This window comes from Triturus cristatus, chromosome 7, assembly GCF_964204655.1.
Source record: "Triturus cristatus chromosome 7, aTriCri1.1, whole genome shotgun sequence".
In the NCBI taxonomy this organism is placed as follows: Eukaryota; Metazoa; Chordata; class Amphibia; order Caudata; family Salamandridae; genus Triturus; species Triturus cristatus.
The window spans coordinates 1,316,067,614-1,316,090,433 of NC_140590.1; positions in this window are offsets into that span (position 1 = coordinate 1,316,067,614).

Here is a 22,820-nt window from a genome sequence, read left to right on the forward strand (position 1 = left end):
ACTCTGGCCTAATAGCTAAGGTCTTAACTCTTACTCTGGCCTAAATAGTTAAGGTCTTAGACTGGTACTCTGGCCTACTGGTTAAGGTCTTAACTCTTACTCTGGCCTAATAGCTAAGGTCTTAGACTCGTACTCTGGCCTAATAGCTAAGGTCTTAGACTCGTACTCTGGCCTGATAGCTAAGGTCTTAACTCTCACTCTGGCCTAATAGCTAAGGTCTGAGACTTGTACTGTGGCCTAATGGTTAAGGTCTTAGACTCTTACTCTGGCCTAATAGCTAAGGTCTTAGACTCGTACTCTGGCCTACTGGTTAAGGTCTTAACTCTTACTCTGGCCAAATAGCTAAGGTCTTAACTCTTACTCTGTCCTACTGGTTAAGGTCTTAACTCTTACTCTGGCCTATTGGTTAAGGTCTTAACTCTTACTCTGGCCTAATGGCTAAGGTCTTAGACTCGTACTATGGCCTAATGGTTAAGGTCTTAACTCTTACTCTGGCCTAATATCTAAGGTCTTAACTCTTACTCTGGCCTAATAGCTAAGGTCTTAACTCTTACTCTGGCCTGTTAGCTAAGGTATTAGACTCCTACTCTGGTCTAATGCTTAAGGTCTTTACTCTTACTCTGGCCTAATAGCTAAGGTCTTAGACTCGTACTCTGGCCTAATGGTTAAGGTCTTAACTCTTACTCTGGCCTAATAGCTAAGGTCTTAACTCTTACTCTGGCCTAAATAGTTAAGGTCTTAGACTGGTACTCTGGCCTACCGGTTAAGGTCTTAACTCTTGCTCTGGCCTAATAGCTAAGGTCTTAGACTCGTACTCTGGCCTAATAGCTAAGGTCTGAGACTCGTACTCTGGCCTGATAGCTAAGGTCTTAACTCTTACTCTGGCCTAATAGCTAAGGTCTTAGACTTGTACTCTGGCCTAATGGTTAAGGTCTTAACTCTTACTCTGGCTTAATAGCTAAGGTCTTAGACTCGTACTCTGGCCTACAGGTTACGGTCTTAACTCTTACTCTGGCCTAATAGCTAAGGTCTTAACTCTTACTCTGTCCTCCTGGTTAAGGACTCAACTCTTACTCTGGTCTAATAACTAAGGTCTTAGACTCATACTCTGGCCTAATGGTTAAGGTCTTAACTCTTACTCTGGCCTAATAGCTAAGGTCTTAACTCTTACTCTGGCCTAATAGCTAAGGTCTTAGACTCGTACTCTGGCCTACAGGTTAAGGTCTTAACTCTTACTCTGGCCTAATAGCTAAGGTCTTAGACTTGTACTATGGCCTACAGGTTAAGGTCTTAACTCTTACTCTGGCCTAATAGCTAAGGTCTTAGACTCATACTCTGGCCTTATGGTTAAGGTCTTAACTCTTACTCTGGCCTAATAGCTAAGGTCTTAGACTTGTATTGTGGCCTACAGGTTAAGGACTTAACTTTTTCTCTGGCCTACTGGTTAAGGTCTTAACTCTTACTCTGGCCTACTGGTTAAGGTCCTAACTCTTACTCTGGCCTATTGGTTAAGGTCTTAACTCTTACTCTGGCCTAATAGCTAAGGTCTTAGACTCGTTCTCTGGCCTAATGGTTAAGGTCTTAACTCTTACTCTGGCCTACTGGTTAAGGTCTTATCTCTTACACTGGCATAATAGCTAAGGTCTTAGACTCGTACTCTGGCCTAATGGTTAAGGTCTTAACTCTTACTCTGGCCTATTGGTTAAAGTCTTAACTTTTACTCTGGCCTACTGGTTAAGGTCTTAACTCGTACTCTGGCCTAATAGCTAAGGTCTTAGACTCATACTCTGGCCTAATGGTTAAGGTCTTAACTCTTACTCTGGCCTAATAGCTAAGGTCTTAGACTCGTAGTCTGGCCTACTGATTAAGGTCTTAACTCTTACTCTGGCCTAATAGCTAAGGTCTTAACTCTTACTCTGGCCTAATAGCTAAGGTCTTAACTCTTACTCTGGCCTACTGGTTAAGGTCTTAACCCTTACTCTGGCCTAATAGCTAAGGTCTTAGACTCGTACTATGGCCTACTGGTTAAGGTCTTAACTCTTACTCTGGCCTACTGGTTAAGGTCTTATCTCTTACACTGGCCTAATAGCTAAGGTCTTAGACTCGTACTCTGGCCTAATGGTTAAGGTCTTAACTCGTACTCTGGCCTAATAGTTAAGGTCTTAACTCTTACTCTGGCCTAATAGCTAAGGTCTTAGACTCGTACTCTGGCCTACTGGTTAAGGTCTTAACTCTTACTCTGGCCTAATAGCTAAGGTCTTAGACTCATACTCTGGCATAATAGCTAAGGTCTTAGACTCGTACACTGGCCTAATAGCTAAGGTCTTAACTCTTACTCTGGCCTCATAGCTAAGGTCTTAGACTCATACTCTGGCCTAATGGTTAAGGTCTTACCTCTTGGTGTGGCGTAATAGCTAAGGTCTTAGACTCGTACTCTGGCCTACTGGTTAAGGTTTTAACTCTTGGTCTGGCCTAATAGCTAAAGTCTTAGACTCGTACTCTGGCCTAATGGTTAAGGTCTATACTCTGACTCTGGCCTAATAGCTAAGGTCTTAACTCTTACTCTGGCCTAAATAGTTAAGGTCTTAGACTGGTACTCTGGCCTACTGGTTAAGGTCTTAACTCTTACTCTGGCCTAATAGCTAAGGTCTTAGACTCGTACTCTGGCCTAATAGCTAAGGTCTTAGACTCGTACTCTGGCCTGATAGCTAAGGTCTTAACTCTCACTCTGGCCTAATAGCTAAGGTCTGAGACTTGTACTGTGGCCTAATGGTTAAGGTCTTAACTCTTACTCTGGCCTAATAGCTAAGGTCTTAGACTCGTACTCTGGCCTACTGGTTAAGGTCTTAACTCTTACTCTGGCCAAATAGCTAAGGTCTTAACTCTTACTCTGTCCTACTGGTTAAGGTCTTAACTCTTACTCTGGCCTACTGGTTAAGGTCTTAACTCTTACTCTGGCCTAATGGCTAAGGTCTTAGACTCGTACTATGGCCTAATGGTTAAGGTTTTAACTCTTACTCTGGCCTAATTTCTAAGGTCTTAACTCTTAATCTGGCCTAATAGCTAAGGTCTTAACTCTTACTCTGGCCTGTTAGCTAAGGTATTAGACTCCTACTCTGGTCTAATGCTTAAGGTCTTTACTCTTACTCTGGCCTAATAGCTAAGGTCTTAGACTCGTACTCTGGCCTAATGGTTAAGGTCTTAACTCTTACTCTGGCCTAATAGCTAAGGTCTTAACTCTTACTCTGGCCTAAATAGTTAAGGTCTTAGACTGGTACTCTGGCCTACCGGTTAAGGTCTTAACTCTTGCTCTGGCCTAATAGCTAAGGTCTTAGACTCGTACTCTGGCCTAATAGCTAAGGTCTGAGACTCGTACTCTGGCCTGATAGCTAAGGTCTTAACTCTTACTCTGGCCTAATAGCTAAGGTCTTAGACTTGTACTCTGGCCTAATGGTTAAGGTCTTAACTCTTACTCTGGCTTAATAGCTAAGGTCTTAGACTCGTACTCTGGCCTACAGGTTACGGTCTTAACTCTTACTCTGGCCTATTAGCTAAGGTCTTAACTCTTACTCTGTCCTCCTGGTTAAGGACTCAACTCTTACTCTGGTCTAATAACTAAGGTCTTAGACTCATACTCTGGCCTAATGGTTAAGGTCTTAACTCTTACTCTGGCCTAATAGCTAAGGTCTTAACTCTTACTCTGGCCTAATAGCTAAGGTCTTAGACTCGTACTCTGGCCTACAGGTTAAGGTCTTAACTCTTACTCTGGCCTAATAGCTAAGGTCTTAGACTTGTACTATGGCCTACAGGTTAAAGGTCTTAACTCTTACTCTGGCCTAATAGCTAAGGTCTTAGACTCATACTCTGGCCTTATGGTTAAGGTCTTAACTCTTACTCTGGCCTAATAGCTAAGGTCTTAGACTTGTATTGTGGCCTACAGGTTAAGGACTTAACTTTTTCTCTGGCCTACTGGTTAAGGTCTTAACTCTTACTCTGGCCTACTGGTTAAGGTCCTAACTCTTACTCTGGCCTATTGGTTAAGGTCTTAACTCTTACTCTGGCCTAATAGCTAAGGTCTTAGACTCGTTCTCTGGCCTAATGGTTAAGGTCTTAACTTTTACTCTGGCCTACTGGTTAAGGTCTTAACTCGTACTCTGGCCTAATAGCTAAGGTCTTAGACTCGTACTCTGGCCTAATGGTTAAGGTCTTAACTCTTACTCTGGCCTAATAGCTAAGGTCTTAGACTCGTACTCTGGCCTACTGGTTAAGGTCTTAACTCTTACTCTGGCCAAATAGCTAAGGTCTTAACTCTTACTCTGTCCTACTGTTTAAGGTCTTAACTCTTACTCTGGCCTACTGGTTAAGGTCTTAACTCTTACTCTGGCCTAATGGCTAAGGTCTTAGACTCGTACTATGGCCTAATGGTTAAGGTCTTAACTCTTACTCTGGCCTAATATCTAAGGTCTTAACTCTTACTCTGGCCTAATAGCTAAGGTCTTAACTCTTACTCTGGCCTGTTAGCTAAGGTATTAGACTCCTACTCTGGTCTAATGCTTAAGGTCTTTACTCTTACTCTGGCCTAATAGCTAAGGTCTTAGACTCGTACTCTGGCCTAATGGTTAAGGTCTTAACTCTTACTCTGGCCTAATAGCTAAGGTCTTAACTCTTACTCTGGCCTAAATAGTTAAGGTCTTAGACTGGTACTCTGGCCTACCGGTTAAGGTCTTAACTCTTGCTCTGGCCTAATAGCTAAGGTCTTAGACTCGTACTCTGGCCTAATAGCTAAGGTCTGAGACTCGTACTCTGGCCTGATAGCTAAGGTCTTAACTCTTACTCTGGCCTAATAGCTAAGGTCTTAGACTTGTACTCTGGCCTAATGGTTAAGGTCTTAACTCTTACTCTGGCTTAATAGCTAAGGTCTTAGACTCGTACTCTGGCCTACAGGTTACGGTCTTAACTCTTACTCTGGCCTAATAGCTAAGGTCTTAACTCTTACTCTGTCCTCCTGGTTAAGGACTCAACTCTTACTCTGGTCTAATAACTAAGGTCTTAGACTCATACTCTGGCCTAATGGTTAAGGTCTTAACTCTTACTCTGGCCTAATAGCTAAGGTCTTAACTCTTACTCTGGCCTAATAGCTAAGGTCTTAGACTCGTACTCTGGCCTACAGGTTAAGGTCTTAACTCTTACTCTGGCCTAATAGCTAAGGTCTTAGACTTGTACTATGGCCTACAGGTTAAAGGTCTTAACTCTTACTCTGGCCTAATAGCTAAGGTCTTAGACTCATACTCTGGCCTTATGGTTAAGGTCTTAACTCTTACTCTGGCCTAATAGCTAAGGTCTTAGACTTGTATTGTGGCCTACAGGTTAAGGACTTAACTTTTTCTCTGGCCTACTGGTTAAGGTCTTAACTCTTACTCTGGCCTACTGGTTAAGGTCCTAACTCTTACTCTGGCCTATTGGTTAAGGTCTTAACTCTTACTCTGGCCTAATAGCTAAGGTCTTAGACTCGTTCTCTGGCCTAATGGTTAAGGTCTTAACTCTTACTCTGGCCTACTGGTTAAGGTCTTATCTCTTACACTGGCATAATAGCTAAGGTCTTAGACTCGTACTCTGGCCTAATGGTTAAGGTCTTAACTCTTACTCTGGCCTATTGGTTAAGGTCTTAACTTTTACTCTGGCCTACTGGTTAAGGTCTTAACTCGTACTCTGGCCTAATAGCTAAGGTCTTAGACTCGTACTCTGGCCTAATGGTTAAGGTCTTAACTCTTACTCTGGCCTAATAGCTAAGGTCTTAGACTCGTAGTCTGGCCTACTGATTAAGGTCTTAACTCTTACTCTGGCCTAATAGCTAAGGTCTTAACTCTTACTCTGGCCTAATAGCTAAGGTCTTAACTCTTACTCTGGCCTACTGGTTAAGGTCTTAACCCTTACTCTGGCCTAATAGCTAAGGTCTTAGACTCGTACTATGGCCTACTGGTTAAGGTCTTAACTCTTACTCTGGCCTAATAGCTAAGGTCTTGGACTCGTGCTCTGGCCTACTGGTTAAGGTCTTAACTCTTACTATGGCCTAATATCTAAGGTCTTAGCTCTTACTCTGGCCTAATAGCTAAGGTCTTAACTCTTACTCTGGCCTGTTAGCTAAGGTATTAGACTCGTACTCTGGCCTAATGCTTAAGGTCTTAACTCTTACTCCGGCCTAATAGCTAAGGTCTTAGACTCGTACTCTGGCCTAATGGTTAAGGCCTTAACTCTTACTCTGGCCTAATAGCTAAGGTCTTAACTCTTACTCTGGCCTATAGCTAGGGTCTTAGACTGGTACTCTGGCCTACTGGTTAAGGTCTTACCTCTTGCTCTAGCCTAATAGCTAAGGTCTTAGACTCGTACTCTGGCCTAATAGCTAAGATCTGAGACTCGTACTCTGGCCTGATAGCTAAGGTCTTAACTTTTACTCTGGCCTAATAGCTAAGGTCTTAGACTTGTACTCTGGCCTAATGGTTAAGGTCTTAACTCTTACTCTGGCCTAATAGCTAAGGTCTTAGACTCGTACTCTGGCCTACAGGTTAAGGTCTTAACTCTTACTATGGCCTAATAGCTAAGGTCTTAACTCTTACTCTGTCCTCCTGGTTAAGGTCTTAACTCTTACTCTGGCCTAATAGCTAAGGTCTTAGACTCATACTCTGGCCTAATGGTTAAGGTCTTAACTCTTACTCTGGCCTAATAGCTAAGGTCTTAACTCTTACTCTGGCCTCATAGCTAAGGTCTTAGACTCGTACTCTGGCCTACAGGTTAAGGTCTTAACTCTTACTCTGGCCTAATAGCTAAGGTCTTAGACTCGTACTCTGGCCTAATGGTTAAGGTCTTAATTCTTACTCTGGCCTAATAGCTAAAGTCTTAGACTCGTACTAAGACCTACAGGTTAAGGTCTTAACTCTTACTCTGGCCTACTGGTTAAGGTCTTAACTCTTACTCTGGCCTATTGGTTAAGGTCTTAACTCTTACTCTGGCCTAATAGCTAAGGTCTTAGACTCGTACTCTGGCCTAATGGTTAAGGTCTTAACTCTTACTCTGGCCTACTGGTTAAGGTCTTATCTCTTACACTGGCCTAATAGCTAAGGTCTTAGACTCGTACTCTGGCCTAATGGTTAAGGTCTTAACTCGTACTCTGGCCTAATAGTTAAGGTCTTAACTCTTACTCTGGCCTAATAGCTAAGGTCTTAGACTCGTACTCTGGCCTACTGGTTAAGGTCTTAACTCTTACTCTGGCCTAATAGCTAAGGTCTTAGACTCATACTCTGGCATAATAGCTAAGGTCTTAGACTCGTACACTGGCCTAATAGCTAAGGTCTTAACTCTTACTCTGGCCTCATAGCTAAGGTCTTAGACTCATACTCTGGCCTAATGGTTAAGGTCTTACCTCTTGGTGTGGCGTAATAGCTAAGGTCTTAGACTCGTACTCTGGCCTACTGGTTAAGGTTTTAACTCTTGGTCTGGCCTAATAGCTAAAGTCTTAGACTCGTACTCTGGCCTAATGGTTAAGGTCTATACTCTGACTCTGGCCTAATAGCTAAGGTCTTAACTCTTACTCTGGCCTAAATAGTTAAGGTCTTAGACTGGTACTCTGGCCTACTGGTTAAGGTCTTAACTCTTCCTCTGGCCTAATAGCTAAGGTCTTAGACTCGTACTCTGGCCTAATAGCTAAGGTCTTAGACTCATACTCTGGCCTGATAGATAAGGTCTTAACTCTCACTCTGGCCTAATAGCTAAGGTCTGAGACTTGTACTGTGGCCTAATGGTTAAGGTCTTAACTCTTACTCTGGCCTAATAGCTAAGTTCTTAGACTCGTACTCTGGCCTACTGGTTAAGGTCTTAACTCTTACTCTGGCCGAATAGCTAAGGTCTTAACTCTTACTCTGTCCTACTGGTTAAGGTCTTAACTCTTACTCTGGCCTACTGGTTAAGGTCTTAACTCTTACTCTGGCCTAATGGCTAAGGTCTTAGACTCGTACTATGGCCTAATGGTTAAGGTCTTAACTCTTACTCTGGCCTAATATCTAAGGTCTTAACTCTTACTCTGGCCTAATAGCTAAGGTCTTAGACTCGTACTCTGGCCTAATGGTTAAGGTCTTAACTCTTACTCTGGCCTAATAGCTAAGGTCTTAACTCTTACTCTGGCCTAAATAGTTAAGGTCTTAGACTGGTACTCTGGCCTACCGGTTAAGGTCTTAACTCTTGCTCTGGCCTAATAGCTAAGGTCTTAGACTCGTACTCTGGCCTAATAGCTAAGGTCTGAGACTCGTACTCTGGCCTGATAGCTAAGGTCTTAACTCTTACTCTGGCCTAATAGCTAAGGTCTTAGACTTGTACTCTGGCCTAATGGTTAAGGTCTTAACTCTTACTCTGGCTTAATAGCTAAGGTCTTAGACTCGTACTCTGGCCTACAGGTTAAGGTCTTAACTCTTACTCTGGCCTAATAGCTAAGGTCTTAACTCTTACTCTGTCCTCCTGGTTAAGGACTCAACTCTTACTCTGGCCTAATAACTAAGGTCTTAGACTCATACTCTGGCCTAATGGTTAAGGTCTTAACTCTTACTCTGGCCTAATAGCTAAGGTCTTAACTCTTACTCTGGCCTAATAGCTAAGGTCTTAGACTCGTACTCTGGCCTACAGGTTAAGGTCTTAACTCTTACTCTGGCCTAATAGCTAAGGTCTTAGACTCGTACTCTGGCCTACAGGTTAAGGTCTTAACTCTTACTCTGGCCTAATAGCTAAGGTCTTAGACTCGTACTATGGCCTACAGGTTAAGGTCTTAACTCTTACTCTGGCCTACTGGTTAAGGCCTTAACTCTTACTCTGGCCTACTGGTTAAGGTCTTAACTCTTACTCTGGCCTATTGGTTAAGGTCTTAACTCTTACTCTGGCCTAATATCTAAGGTCTTAGACTCGTACTCTGGCCTAATGGTTAAGGTCTTAACTCTTACTCTGGCCTACTGGTTAAGGTCTTATCTCTTACACTGGCCTAATAGCTAAGGTCTTAGACTCGTACTCTGGCCTAATGGTTAAGGTCTTAACTCTTACTCTGGCCTATTGGTTAAGGTCTTAACTCTTACTCTGGCCTAATAGCTAAGGTCTTAACTCTTACTCTGGCCTAATAGCTAAGGTCTTAGACTTGTACTCTGGCCTACTGGTTAAGGTCTTAACTCTTACTCTGGCCTAATAGCTAAGGTCTTAGACTCATACTCTGGCATAATAGCTAAGGTCTTAGACTCGTACACTGGCCTAATAGCTAAGGTCTTAACTCTTACTCTGGCCTCATAGCTAAGGTCTTAGACTCATACTCTGGCCTAATGGTTAAGGTCTTAACTCTTGGTGTGGCCTAATAGCTAAGGTCTTAGACTCGTACTCTGGCCTACTGGTTAAGGTTTTAACTCTTGGTCTGGCCTAATAGCTAAAGTCTTAGACTCGTACTCTGGCCTAATGGTTAAGGTCTTAACTCTTACTCTGGACTAATAGCTAAGGTATTAACTCTTACTCTGGCCTAATAGTTAAGGTCTTAGACTGGTACTCTGGCCTACTGGTTAAGGTCTTAACTCTTACTCTGGCCTAATAGCTAAGGTCTTAGACTCGTACTCTGGCCTAATAGCTAAGGTCTTAGACTCGTACTCTGGCCTGATAGCTAAAGTCTTAACTCTCACTCTGGCCTAATAGCTAAGGTCTTAGACTTGTACTCTGGCCTAATGGTTAAGGTCTTAACTCTTACTCTGGCCTAATAGCTAAGGTCTTAGACTCGTACTCTGGCCTACTGGTTAAGGTCTTAACTCTTACTCTGGCCTAATAGCTAAGGTCTTAACTCTTACTCTGGCCTATAGCTAGGGTCTTAGACTGGTACTCTGGCCTACCGGTTAAGGTCTTAACTCTTGCTCTGGCCTAATAGCTAAGGTCTTAGACTCGTACTCTGGCCTAATAGCTAAGGTCTGAGTCTCGTACTCTGGCCTGATAGCTAAGGTCTTAACTCTTACTCTGGCCTAATAGCTAAGGTCTTAACTCTTACTCTGTCCTTCTGGTTAAGGACTCAACTCTTACTCTGGCCGAATAACTAAGGTCTTAGACTCATACTCTGGCCTAATGGTTAAGGTCTTAACTCTCACTCTGGCCTAATAGCTAAGGTCTTAACTCTTACTCTGGCCTAATAGCTAAGGTCTTAGACTCGTACTCTGGCCTACAGGTTAAGGTCTTAACTCTTACTCTGGCCTAATAGCTAAGGTCTTAAACTCGTACTCTGGCCTACAGGTTAAGGTCTTAACTCTTACTCTGGCCTAATAGCTAAGGTCTTAGACTCGTACTATGGCCTACTGGTTAAGGTCTTAACTCTTACTCTGGCCTAAAAGCTAGGGTCTTGGACTCGTGCTCTGGCCTACTGGTTAAGGTCTTAACTCTTACTATGGCCTAATATCTAAGGTCTTAGCTCTTACTCTGGCCTAATAGCTAAGGTCTTAACTCTTACTCTGGCCTGTTAGCTAAGGTATTAGACTCGTACTCTGGCCTAATGCTTAAGGTCTTAACTCTTACTCCGGCCTAATAGCTAAGGTCTTAGACTCGTACTCTGGCCTAATGGTCAAGGCCTTAACTCTTACTCTGGCCTAATAGCTAAGGTCTTAACTCTTACTCTGGCCTATAGCTAGGGTCTTAGACTGGTACTCTGGCCTACTGGTTAAGGTCTTACCTCTTGCTCTGGCCTAATAGCTAAGGTCTTAACTCTTACTCTGGCCTAATAGCTAAGGTCTTAGACTCGTACTCTGGCCTACAGGTTAAGGTCTTAACTCTTACTCTGGCCTAATAGTTAAGGTCTTAGACTCGTACTCTGGCCTACAGGTTAAGGTCTTAACTCTTACTCTGGCCTAATAGCTAAGGTCTTAGACTCGTACTATGGCCTACAGGTTAAGGTCTTAACTCTTACTCTGGCCTACTGGTTAAGGCCTTAACTCTTACTCTGGCCTACTGGTTAAGGTCTTAACTCTTACTCTGGCCTATTGGTTAAGGTCTTAACTCTTACTCTGGCCTAATATCTAAGGTCTTAGACTCGTACTCTGGCCTAATGGTTAAGGTCTTAACTCTTACTCTGGCCTACTGGTTAAGGTCTTATCTCTTACACTGGCCTAATAGCTAAGGTCTTAGACTCGTACTCTGGCCTAATGGTTAAGGTCTTAACTCTTACTCTGGCCTATTGGTTAAGGTCTTAACTCTTACTCTGGCCTAATAGCTAAGGTCTTAACTCTTACTCTGGCCTAATAGCTAAGGTCTTAGACTTGTACTCTGGCCTACTGGTTAAGGTCTAAACTCTTACTCTGGCCTAATAGCTAAGGTCTTAGACTCATACTCTGGCATAATAGCTAAGGTCTTAGACTCGTACACTGGCCTAATAGCTAAGGTCTTAACTCTTACTCTGGCCTCATAGCTAAGGTCTTAGACTCATACTCTGGCCTAATGGTTAAGGTCTTAACTCTTGGTGTGGCCTAATAGCTAAGGTCTTAGACTCGTACTCTGGCCTACTGGTTAAGGTTTTAACTCTTGGTCTGGCCTAATAGCTAAAGTCTTAGACTCGTACTCTGGCCTAATGGTTAAGGTCTTAACTCTTACTCTGGACTAATAGCTAAGGTATTAACTCTTACTCTGGCCTAATAGTTAAGGTCTTAGACTGGTACTCTGGCCTACTGGTTAAGGTCTTAACTCTTACTCTGGCCTAATAGCTAAGGTCTTAGACTCGTACTCTGGCCTAATAGCTAAGGTCTTAACTCTTACTCTGTCCTCCTGGTTAAGGACTCAACTCTTACTCTGGTCTAATAACTAAGGTCTTAGACTCATACTCTGGCCTAATGGTTAAGGTCTTAACTCTTACTCTGGCCTAATAGCTAAGGTCTTAACTCTTACTCTGGCCTAATAGCTAAGGTCTTAGACTCGTACTCTGGCCTACAGGTTAAGGTCTTAACTCTTACTCTGGCCTAATAGCTAAGGTCTTAGACTTGTACTATGGCCTACAGGTTAAGGTCTTAACTCTTACTCTGGCCTAATAGCTAAGGTCTTAGACTCATACTCTGGCCTTATGGTTAAGGTCTTAACTCTTACTCTGGCCTAATAGCTAAGGTCTTAGACTTGTATTGTGGCCTACAGGTTAAGGACTTAACTTTTTCTCTGGCCTACTGGTTAAGGTCTTAACTCTTACTCTGGCCTACTGGTTAAGGTCCTAACTCTTACTCTGGCCTATTGGTTAAGGTCTTAACTCTTACTCTGGCCTAATAGCTAAGGTCTTAGACTCGTTCTCTGGCCTAATGGTTAAGGTCTTAACTCTTACTCTGGCCTACTGGTTAAGGTCTTATCTCTTACACTGGCATATTAGCTAAGGTCTTAGACTCGTACTCTGGCCTAATGGTTAAGGTCTTAACTCTTACTCTGGCCTATTGGTTAAGGTCTTAACTTTTACTCTGGCCTACTGGTTAAGGTCTTAACTCGTACTCTGGCCTAATAGCTAAGGTCTTAGACTCGTACTCTGGCCTAATGGTTAAGGTCTTAACTCTTACTCTGGCCTAATAGCTAAGGTCTTAGACTCGTAGTCTGGCCTACTGATTAAGGTCTTAACTCTTACTCTGGCCTAATAGCTAAGGTCTTAACTCTTACTCTGGCCTAATAGCTAAGGTCTTAACTCTTACTCTGGCCTACTGGTTAAGGTCTTAACCCTTACTCTGGCCTAATAGCTAAGGTCTTAGACTCGTACTATGGCCTACTGGTTAAGGTCTTAACTCTTACTCTGGCCTACTGGTTAAGGTCTTATCTCTTACACTGGCCTAATAGCTAAGGTCTTAGACTCGTACTCTGGCCTAATGGTTAAGGTCTTAACTCGTACTCTGGCCTAATAGTTAAGGTCTTAACTCTTACTCTGGCCTAATAGCTAAGGTCTTAGACTCGTACTCTGGCCTACTGGTTAAGGTCTTAACTCTTACTCTGGCCTAATAGCTAAGGTCTTAGACTCATACTCTGGCATAATAGCTAAGGTCTTAGACTCGTACACTGGCCTAATAGCTAAGGTCTTAACTCTTACTCTGGCCTCATAGCTAAGGTCTTAGACTCATACTCTGGCCTAATGGTTAAGGTCTTACCTCTTGGTGTGGCGTAATAGCTAAGGTCTTAGACTCGTACTCTGGCCTACTGGTTAAGGTTTTAACTCTTGGTCTGGCCTAATAGCTAAAGTCTTAGACTCGTACTCTGGCCTAATGGTTAAGGTCTATACTCTGACTCTGGCCTAATAGCTAAGGTCTTAACTCTTACTCTGGCCTAAATAGTTAAGGTCTTAGACTGGTACTCTGGCCTACTGGTTAAGGTCTTAACTCTTACTCTGGCCTAATAGCTAAGGTCTTAGACTCGTACTCTGGCCTAATAGCTAAGGTCTTAGACTCGTACTCTGGCCTGATAGCTAAGGTCTTAACTCTCACTCTGGCCTAATAGCTAAGGTCTGAGACTTGTACTGTGGCCTAATGGTTAAGGTCTTAACTCTTACTCTGGCCTAATAGCTAAGGTCTTAGACTCGTACTCTGGCCTACTGGTTAAGGTCTTAACTCTTACTCTGGCCAAATAGCTAAGGTCTTAACTCTTACTCTGTCCTACTGGTTAAGGTCTTAACTCTTACTCTGGCCTACTGGTTAAGGTCTTAACTCTTACTCTGGCCTAATGGCTAAGGTCTTAGACTCGTACTATGGCCTAATGGTTAAGGTCTTAACTCTTACTCTGGCCTAATATCTAAGGTCTTAACTCTTACTCTGGCCTAATAGCTAAGGTCTTAACTCTTACTCTGGCCTGTTAGCTAAGGTATTAGACTCCTACTCTGGTCTAATGCTTAAGGTCTTTACTCTTACTCTGGCCTAATAGCTAAGGTCTTAGACTCGTACTCTGGCCTAATGGTTAAGGTCTTAACTCTTACTCTGGCCTAATAGCTAAGGTCTTAACTCTTACTCTGGCCTAAATAGTTAAGGTCTTAGACTGGTACTCTGGCCTACCGGTTAAGGTCTTAACTCTTGCTCTGGCCTAATAGCTAAGGTCTTAGACTCGTACTCTGGCCTAATAGCTAAGGTCTGAGACTCGTACTCTGGCCTGATAGCTAAGGTCTTAACTCTTACTCTGGCCTAATAGCTAAGGTCTTAGACTTGTACTCTGGCCTAATGGTTAAGGTCTTAACTCTTACTCTGGCTTAATAGCTAAGGTCTTAGACTCGTACTCTGGCCTACAGGTTACGGTCTTAACTCTTACTCTGGCCTAATAGCTAAGGTCTTAACTCTTACTCTGTCCTCCTGGTTAAGGACTCAACTCTTACTCTGGTCTAATAACTAAGGTCTTAGACTCATACTCTGGCCTAATGGTTAAGGTCTTAACTCTTACTCTGGCCTAATAGCTAAGGTCTTAACTCTTACTCTGGCCTAATAGCTAAGGTCTTAGACTCGTACTCTGGCCTACAGGTTAAGGTCTTAACTCTTACTCTGGCCTAATAGCTAAGGTCTTAGACTTGTACTATGGCCTACAGGTTAAAGGTCTTAACTCTTACTCTGGCCTAATAGCTAAGGTCTTAGACTCATACTCTGGCCTTATGGTTAAGGTCTTAACTCTTACTCTGGCCTAATAGCTAAGGTCTTAGAATTGTATTGTGGCCTACAGGTTAAGGACTTAACTTTTTCTCTGGCCTACTGGTTAAGGTCTTAACTCTTACTCTGGCCTACTGGTTAAGGTCCTAACTCTTACTCTGGCCTATTGGTTAAGGTCTTAACTCTTACTCTGGCCTAATAGCTAAGGTCTTAGACTCGTTCTCTGGCCTAATGGTTAAGGTCTTAACTCTTACTCTGGCCTACTGGTTAAGGTCTTATCTCTTACACTGGCATAATAGCTAAGGTCTTAGACTCGTACTCTGGCCTAATGGTTAAGGTCTTAACTCTTACTCTGGCCTATTGGTTAAGGTCTTAACTTTTACTCTGGCCTACTGGTTAAGGTCTTAACTCGTACTCTGGCCTAATAGCTAAGGTCTTAGACTCGTACTCTGGCCTAATGGTTAAGGTCTTAACTCTTACTCTGGCCTAATAGCTAAGGTCTTAGACTCGTAGTCTGGCCTACTGATTAAGGTCTTAACTCTTACTCTGGCCTAATAGCTAAGGTCTTAACTCTTACTCTGGCCTAATAGCTAAGGTCTTAACTCTTACTCTGGCCTACTGGTTAAGGTCTTAACCCTTACTCTGGCCTAATAGCTAAGGTCTTAGACTCGTACTATGGCCTACTGGTTAAGGTCTTAACTCTTACTCTGGCCTAATAGCTAAGGTCTTGGACTCGTGCTCTGGCCTACTGGTTAAGGTCTTAACTCTTACTATGGCCTAATATCTAAGGTCTTAGCTCTTACTCTGGCCTAATAGCTAAGGTCTTAACTCTTACTCTGGCCTGTTAGCTAAGGTATTAGACTCGTACTCTGGCCTAATGCTTAAGGTCTTAACTCTTACTCCGGCCTAATAGCTAAGGTCTTAGACTCGTACTCTGGCCTAATGGTTAAGGCCTTAACTCTTACTCTGGCCTAATAGCTAAGGTCTTAACTCTTACTCTGGCCTATAGCTAGGGTCTTAGACTGGTACTCTGGCCTACTGGTTAAGGTCTTACCTCTTGCTCTAGCCTAATAGCTAAGGTCTTAGACTCGTACTCTGGCCTAATAGCTAAGATCTGAGACTCGTACTCTGGCCTGATAGCTAAGGTCTTAACTCTTACTCTGGCCTAATAGCAAAGGTCTTAGACTTGTACTCTGGCCTAATGGTTAAGGTCTTAACTCTTACTCTGGCCTAATAGCTAAGGTCTTAGACTCGTACTCTGGCCTACAGGTTAAGGTCTTAACTCTTACTCTGGCCTAATAGCTAAGGTCTTAACTCTTACTCTGTCCTCCTGGTTAAGGTCTTAACTCTTACTCTGGCCTAATAACTAAGGTCTTAGACTCATACTCTGGCCTAATGGTTAAGGTCTTAACTCTTACTCTGGCCTAATAGCTAAGGTCTTAACTCTTACTCTGGCCTCATAGCTAAGGTCTTAGACTCGTACTCTGGCCTACAGGTTAAGGTCTTAACTCTTACTCTGGCCTAATAGCTAAGGTCTTAGACTCGTACTCTGGCCTAATGGTTAAGGTCTTAATTCTTACTCTGGCCTAATAGCTAAAGTATTAGACTCGTACTAAGGCCTACAGGTTAAGGTCTTAACTCTTACTCTGGCCTACTGGTTAAGGTCTTAACTCTTACTCTGGCCTATTGGTTAAGGTCTTAACTCTTACTCTGGCCTAATAGCTAAGGTCTTAGACTCGTACTCTGGCCTAATGGTTAAGGTCTTAACTCTTACTCTGGCCTACTGGTTAAGGTCTTATCTCTTACACTGGCCTAATAGCTAAGGTCTTAGACTCGTACTCTGGCCTAATGGTTAAGGTCTTAACTCGTACTCTGGCCTAATAGTTAAGGTCTTAACTCTTACTCTGGCCTAATAGCTAAGGTCTTAGACTCGTACTCTGGCCTACTGGTTAAGGTCTTAACTCTTACTCTGGCCTAATAGCTAAGGTCTTAGACTCATACTCTGGCATAATAGCTAAGGTCTTAGACTCGTACACTGGCCTAATAGCTAAGGTCTTAACTCTTACTCTGGCCTCATAGCTAAGGTCTTAGACTCATACTCTGGCCTAATGGTTAAGGTCTTACCTCTTGGTGTGGCGTAATAGCTAAGGTCTTAGAATCGTACTCTGGCCTACTGGTTAAGGTTTTAACTCTTGGTCTGGCCTAATAGCTAAAGTCTTAGACTCGTACTCTGGCCTAATGGTTAAGGTCTATACTCTGACTCTGGCCTAATAGCTAAGGTCTTAACTCTTACTCTGGCCTAAATAGTTAAGGTCTTAGACTGGTACTCTGGCCTACTGGTTAAGGTCTTAACTCTTCCTCTGGCCTAATAGCTAAGGTCTTAGACTCGTACTCTGGCCTAATAGCTAAGGTCTTAGACTCATACTCTGGCCTGATAGATAAGGTCTTAACTCTCACTCTGGCCTAATAGCTAAGGTCTGAGACTTGTACTGTGGCCTAATGGTTAAGGTCTTAACTCTTACTCTGGCCTAATAGCTAAGTTCTTAGACTCGTACTCTGGCCTACTGGTTAAGGTCTTAACTCTTACTCTGGCCGAATAGCTAAGGTCTTAACTCTTACTCTGTCCTACTGGTTAAGGTCTTAACTCTTACTCTGGCCTACTGGTTAAGGTCTTAACTCTTACTCTGGCCTAATGGCTAAGGTCTTAGACTCGTACTATGGCCTAATGGTTAAGGTCTTAACTCTTACTCTGGCCTAATATCTAAGGTCTTAACTCTTACTCTGGCCTAATAGCTAAGGTCTTAGACTCGTACTCTGGCCTAATGGTTAAGGTCTTAACTCTTACTCTGGCCTAATAGCTAAGGTCTTAACTCTTACTCTGGCCTAAATAGTTAAGGTCTTAGACTGGTACTCTGGCCTACCGGTTAAGGTCTTAACTCTTGCTCTGGCCTAATAGCTAAGGTCTTAGACTCGTACTCTGGCCTAATAGCTAAGGTCTGAGACTCGTACTCTGGCCTGATAGCTAAGGTCTTAACTCTTACTCTGGCCTAATAGCTAAGGTCTTAGACTTGTACTCTGGCCTAATGGTTAAGGTCTTAACTCTTACTCTGGCTTAATAGCTAAGGTCTTAGACTCGTACTCTGGCCTACAGGTTAAGGTCTTAACTCTTACTCTGGCCTAATAGCTAAGGTCTTAACTCTTACTCTGTCCTCCTGGTTAAGGACTCAACTCTTACTCTGGCCTAATAACTAAGGTCTTAGACTCATACTCTGGCCTAATGGTTAAGGTCTTAACTCTTACTCTGGCCTAATAGCTAAGGTCTTAACTCTTACTCTGGCCTAATAGCTAAGGTCTTAGACTCGTACTCTGGCCTACAGGTTAAGGTCTTAACTCTTACTCTGGCCTAATAGCTAAGGTCTTAGACTCGTACTCTGGCCTACAGGTTAAGGTCTTAACTCTTACTCTGGCCTAATAGCTAAGGTCTTAGACTCGTACTATGGCCTACAGGTTAAGGTCTTAACTCTTACTCTGGCCTACTGGTTAAGGCCTTAACTCTTACTCTGGCCTACTGGTTAAGGTCTTAACTCTTACTCTGGCCTATTGGTTAAGGTCTTAACTCTTACTCTGGCCTAATATCTAAGGTCTTAGACTCGTACTCTGGCCTAATGGTTAAGGTCTTAACTCTTACTCTGGCCTACTGGTTAAGGTCTTATCTCTTACACTGGCCTAATAGCTAAGGTCTTAGACTCGTACTCTGGCCTAATGGTTAAGGTCTTAACTCTTACTCTGGCCTATTGGTTAAGGTCTTAACTCTTACTCTGGCCTAATAGCTAAGGTCTTAACTCTTACTCTGGCCTAATAGCTAAGGTCTTAGACTTGTACTCTGGCCTACTGGTTAAGGTCTTAACTCTTACTCTGGCCTAATAGCTAAGGTCTTAGACTCATACTCTGGCATAATAGCTAAGGTCTTAGACTCGTACACTGGCCTAATAGCTAAGGTCTTAACTCTTACTCTGGCCTCATAGCTAAGGTCTTAGACTCATACTCTGGCCTAATGGTTAAGGTCTTAACTCTTGGTGTGGCCTAATAGCTAAGGTCTTAGACTCGTACTCTGGCCTACTGGTTAAGGTTTTAACTCTTGGTCTGGCCTAATAGCTAAAGTCTTAGACTCGTACTCTGGCCTAATGGTTAAGGTCTTAACTCTTACTCTGGACTAATAGCTAAGGTATTAACTCTTACTCTGGCCTAATAGTTAAGGTCTTAGACTGGTACTCTGGCCTACTGGTTAAGGTCTTAACTCTTACTCTGGCCTAATAGCTAAGGTCTTAGACTCGTACTCTGGCCTAATAGCTAAGGTCTTAGACTCGTACTCTGGCCTGATAGCTAAAGTCTTAACTCTCACTCTGGCCTAATAGCTAAGGTCTTAGACTTGTACTCTGGCCTAATGGTTAAGGTCTTAACTCTTACTCTGGCCTAATAGCTAAGGTCTTAGACTCGTACTCTGGCCTACTGGTTAAGGTCTTAACTCTTACTCTGGCCTAATAGCTAAGGTCTTAACTCTTACTCTGGCCTATAGCTAGGGTCTTAGACTGGTACTCTGGCCTACCGGTTAAGGTCTTAACTCTTGCTCTGGCCTAATAGCTAAGGTCTTAGACTCGTACTCTGGCCTAATAGCTAAGGTCTGAGTCTCGTACTCTGGCCTGATAGCTAAGGTCTTAACTCTTACTCTGGCCTAATAGCTAAGGTCTTAACTCTTACTCTGTCCTTCTGGTTAAGGACTCAACTCTTACTCTGGCCGAATAACTAAGGTCTTAGACTCATACTCTGGCCTAATGGTTAAGGTCTTAACTCTCACTCTGGCCTAATAGCTAAGGTCTTAACTCTTACTCTGGCCTAATAGCTAAGGTCTTAGACTCGTACTCTGGCCTACAGGTTAAGGTCTTAACTCTTACTCTGGCCTAATAGCTAAGGTCTTAAACTCGTACTCTGGCCTACAGGTTAAGGTCTTAACTCTTACTCTGGCCTAATAGCTAAGGTCTTAGACTCGTACTATGGCCTACTGGTTAAGGTCTTAACTCTTACTCTGGCCTAAAAGCTAGGGTCTTGGACTCGTGCTCTGGCCTACTGGTTAAGGTCTTAACTCTTACTATGGCCTAATATCTAAGGTCTTAGCTCTTACTCTGGCCTAATAGCTAAGGTCTTAACTCTTACTCTGGCCTGTTAGCTAAGGTATTAGACTCGTACTCTGGCCTAATGCTTAAGGTCTTAACTCTTACTCCGGCCTAATAGCTAAGGTCTTAGACTCGTACTCTGGCCTAATGGTCAAGGCCTTAACTCTTACTCTGGCCTAATAGCTAAGGTCTTAACTCTTACTCTGGCCTATAGCTAGGGTCTTAGACTGGTACTCTGGCCTACTGGTTAAGGTCTTACCTCTTGCTCTGGCCTAATAGCTAAGGTCTTAACTCTTACTCTGGCCTAATAGCTAAGGTCTTAGACTCGTACTCTGGCCTACAGGTTAAGGTCTTAACTCTTACTCTGGCCTAATAGTTAAGGTCTTAGACTCGTACTCTGGCCTACAGGTTAAGGTCTTAACTCTTACTCTGGCCTAATAGCTAAGGTCTTAGACTCGTACTATGGCCTACAGGTTAAGGTCTTAACTCTTACTCTGGCCTACTGGTTAAGGCCTTAACTCTTACTCTGGCCTACTGGTTAAGGTCTTAACTCTTACTCTGGCCTATTGGTTAAGGTCTTAACTCTTACTCTGGCCTAATATCTAAGGTCTTAGACTCGTACTCTGGCCTAATGGTTAAGGTCTTAACTCTTACTCTGGCCTACTGGTTAAGGTCTTATCTCTTACACTGGCCTAATAGCTAAGGTCTTAGACTCGTACTCTGGCCTAATGGTTAAGGTCTTAACTCTTACTCTGGCCTATTGGTTAAGGTCTTAACTCTTACTCTGGCCTAATAGCTAAGGTCTTAACTCTTACTCTGGCCTAATAGCTAAGGTCTTAGACTTGTACTCTGGCCTACTGGTTAAGGTCTAAACTCTTACTCTGGCCTAATAGCTAAGGTCTTAGACTCATACTCTGGCATAATAGCTAAGGTCTTAGACTCGTACACTGGCCTAATAGCTAAGGTCTTAACTCTTACTCTGGCCTCATAGCTAAGGTCTTAGACTCATACTCTGGCCTAATGGTTAAGGTCTTAACTCTTGGTGTGGCCTAATAGCTAAGGTCTTAGACTCGTACTCTGGCCTACTGGTTAAGGTTTTAACTCTTGGTCTGGCCTAATAGCTAAAGTCTTAGACTCGTACTCTGGCCTAATGGTTAAGGTCTTAACTCTTACTCTGGACTAATAGCTAAGGTATTAACTCTTACTCTGGCCTAATAGTTAAGGTCTTAGACTGGTACTCTGGCCTACTGGTTAAGGTCTTAACTCTTACTCTGGCCTAATAGCTAAGGTCTTAGACTCGTACTCTGGCCTAATAGCTAAGGTCTTAACTCTTACTCTGTCCTCCTGGTTAAGGACTCAACTCTTACTCTGGTCTAATAACTAAGGTCTTAGACTCATACTCTGGCCTAATGGTTAAGGTCTTAACTCTTACTCTGGCCTAATAGCTAAGGTCTTAACTCTTACTCTGGCCTAATAGCTAAGGTCTTAGACTCGTACTCTGGCCTACAGGTTAAGGTCTTAACTCTTACTCTGGCCTAATAGCTAAGGTCTTAGACTTGTACTATGGCCTACAGGTTAAGGTCTTAACTCTTACTCTGGCCTAATAGCTAAGGTCTTAGACTCATACTCTGGCCTTATGGTTAAGGTCTTAACTCTTACTCTGGCCTAATAGCTAAGGTCTTAGACTTGTATTGTGGCCTACAGGTTAAGGACTTAACTTTTTCTCTGGCCTACTGGTTAAGGTCTTAACTCTTACTCTGGCCTACTGGTTAAGGTCCTAACTCTTACTCTGGCCTATTGGTTAAGGTCTTAACTCTTACTCTGGCCTAATAGCTAAGGTCTTAGACTCGTTCTCTGGCCTAATGGTTAAGGTCTTAACTCTTACTCTGGCCTACTGGTTAAGGTCTTATCTCTTACACTGGCATATTAGCTAAGGTCTTAGACTCGTACTCTGGCCTAATGGTTAAGGTCTTAACTCTTACTCTGGCCTATTGGTTAAGGTCTTAACTTTTACTCTGGCCTACTGGTTAAGGTCTTAACTCGTACTCTGGCCTAATAGCTAAGGTCTTAGACTCGTACTCTGGCCTAATGGTTAAGGTCTTAACTCTTACTCTGGCCTAATAGCTAAGGTCTTAGACTCGTAGTCTGGCCTACTGATTAAGGTCTTAACTCTTACTCTGGCCTAATAGCTAAGGTCTTAACTCTTACTCTGGCCTAATAGCTAAGGTCTTAACTCTTACTCTGGCCTACTGGTTAAGGTCTTAACCCTTACTCTGGCCTAATAGCTAAGGTCTTAGACTCGTACTATGGCCTACTGGTTAAGGTCTTAACTCTTACTCTGGCCTACTGGTTAAGGTCTTATCTCTTACACTGGCCTAATAGCTAAGGTCTTAGACTCGTACTCTGGCCTAATGGTTAAGGTCTTAACTCGTACTCTGGCCTAATAGTTAAGGTCTTAACTCTTACTCTGGCCTAATAGCTAAGGTCTTAGACTCGTACTCTGGCCTACTGGTTAAGGTCTTAACTCTTACTCTGGCCTAATAGCTAAGGTCTTAGACTCATACTCTGGCATAATAGCTAAGGTCTTAGACTCGTACACTGGCCTAATAGCTAAGGTCTTAACTCTTACTCTGGCCTCATAGCTAAGGTCTTAGACTCATACTCTGGCCTAATGGTTAAGGTCTTACCTCTTGGTGTGGCGTAATAGCTAAGGTCTTAGACTCGTACTCTGGCCTACTGGTTAAGGTTTTAACTCTTGGTCTGGCCTAATAGCTAAAGTCTTAGACTCGTACTCTGGCCTAATGGTTAAGGTCTATACTCTGACTCTGGCCTAATAGCTAAGGTCTTAACTCTTACTCTGGCCTAAATAGTTAAGGTCTTAGACTGGTACTCTGGCCTACTGGTTAAGGTCTTAACTCTTACTCTGGCCTAATAGCTAAGGTCTTAGACTCGTACTCTGGCCTAATAGCTAAGGTCTTAGACTCGTACTCTGGCCTGATAGCTAAGGTCTTAACTCTCACTCTGG